This window comes from Penaeus chinensis, chromosome 29, assembly GCF_019202785.1.
Source record: "Penaeus chinensis breed Huanghai No. 1 chromosome 29, ASM1920278v2, whole genome shotgun sequence".
In the NCBI taxonomy this organism is placed as follows: domain Eukaryota; kingdom Metazoa; phylum Arthropoda; class Malacostraca; order Decapoda; family Penaeidae; genus Penaeus; species Penaeus chinensis.
Genome location: NC_061847.1, coordinates 20,739,599 through 20,742,082, shown reverse-complemented (window position 1 = coordinate 20,742,082; position 2,484 = coordinate 20,739,599).

Genomic DNA, 2,484 nt, shown 5'->3' with positions numbered 1-2,484 from the left:
TTAGGAATTATGAAAATGACTCCGAAGAATTACATGAAAGCTTGTCGTACAGACGTAAAAGAGTGATTAAGTGAGTGTTTCTATGACGATTATTTTTACGATCATTATTACTATAGTTAATATGATTATCATTATCATCATTTTTCTTATCGCCATTAACCGTGCAGGGTTATTATAATCATATTTTATTTTCATCGTCATAAGTATCATTTTCATAGTATAAGCACCATTCTTACAATCATTATCATCATTATCATCTGTTACCATTATAATCATTGGTATTGTCATTATACTCATCATTATCATTGTTGGTATAAATGAAAAAAATGTGACCATTGGTATCATCTATAACATAAGCTTAAGTTTTTGAAACTAATATTAAAATGATCTTTTCAAGCACCATTACCATTATCATTATGATCATTATTCTTATTCTTATGATCATTAATATTATTATTATTATTGTTGTTATCATTATTATGATGATGATGAGAAATATTATTATTATTATTATCAATATTATTATTATCATTATTATTATTATTATTATTATCATCATGAATAATAATAATAATAATAATATTATTATTATTATTATTATTATTATTATTATTATTATTATTATTATTATTATTACTATTATTATTATTATTGTCATCATCATAATCATTATCATTATTATCAATATGATTATGATCTTTATCATTGTTATTATTATCATTATTATAGTTATTATCATTATTATCATCATTATTATTATTTGTACTGTTATTATCAATATTATTATTACTTTTATAATTTTTATCATTATTAGTATCAGCATCATAGTCATTATCTCCATTATTATCTGTCACTCTGTTTTTAGATATATATCTAGGCTTGACTCACCCAATATCTGCAAATCCATGTGAGTGCACACACAAGTCGCCCAGATTTGCCAATATTGGGCAAGTCAAGCCTAGATACGGTAGTGGGTGAGTCTATATAACTATATAAAGTTATTTACCTAAATAGCTACTCTCCTGGAGAAGGATCATTGGTCATTTATCCCTGCCAACTACATGATGTTAATATGCTGCCAAGTAGTTCGTCAAACGCCACATCAGTGAAGGCACAAATATGAATAAATATACGTTAAACTGCACCCCGGGGTTCAAGGACAGAAGGCGTTTATTAGTACACACACACACACACACACACATACACACACACACACACACACACACACACACACACACACACTCACACACAGACACACACACACACACACACACACACACACACACGCACACACACGCACACACACACACACACACACACATACATATACATATATATTTACATAAACACACACACACAAACACACACACACACACATATACATATACATATATGTACAACAGGTAATTCACGGCAGATGCAGAATATGTCTGGCGGAAGTTTAGTTATACTGAATAAACGGCAGAGATGTATTCTTAGTTAGATGGAAATGTGAGCAAAGAAAAAACTTGGGGCCTGTACTTTGCTTACTTACTCCTGACTACAACCCAAATATGATTGCTTGGGATGCCGCGACTGATCAGCCCAATGATCATTCCGTTTCATGAATGAAAAAAGGAATACTCACACACATACATATACATATATATGTACATATACACACACATACAAACACACACTCACACACACACACACACATTTGTGTATATGTATATATATATATATATATATCTGCGTGTGTGTGTGTTTGTGTATATACATACTTACATACATACACACACACACACACACACACACACACACACACACAAACATATATATTTATTTATTTATTTATATGTATATATATACACACATATGTGTGTGTGTGTGTGTGTGTACAATATGCATGTATATGATATATATTATACATATACATATACATATATATAAAAAAAATATATAACACATAATATCTGTATAGAATTCTTGCCCCCTTTCCACCTCTCCCCTCCTTACCCCACTGACCCCCCCCCCCCCTCACTCTGCCCTCCATCGCGTCCCTCCCCGAAGCTTAAAAGGCCGCGCGCGCAAGACCCTCCCTGGGCACCTTCGTGGGCGCCCTACCTCCGCCTCTGACCAAGCCTAAGGGCGCTTCGGAGAAAGTGCTAGGCCTAGAGAGCAAACGGAATGCGGGCACGTCCTCTGGCCTGCGAGGGTGTCCTAGAAAAGGATCTAGAGTGTGTGCGTCATTGTACATAGGAGTGGAGGGCTTGGAAGGAGAGGGAAGGAGGGAGGGTGGGGGAGGGAGGGAGGGAGGGAGGAAGGGAGGGAGGGAAGAAAGGAAGGAGGGAGGGAGGGAGGGAGGGCTCGGAAGGAGAGGGAAGGAGGGAGGATGGGAGGGAAGGAGGGAGGGCTCGGAAGGAGAGGGAAGGAGGGAGAGTGGGAGGGAAGGAAGGAAGGAGGGGGAAGGAGGGAGGGTGGGAGGGAAGGAGGGAGGGTGGG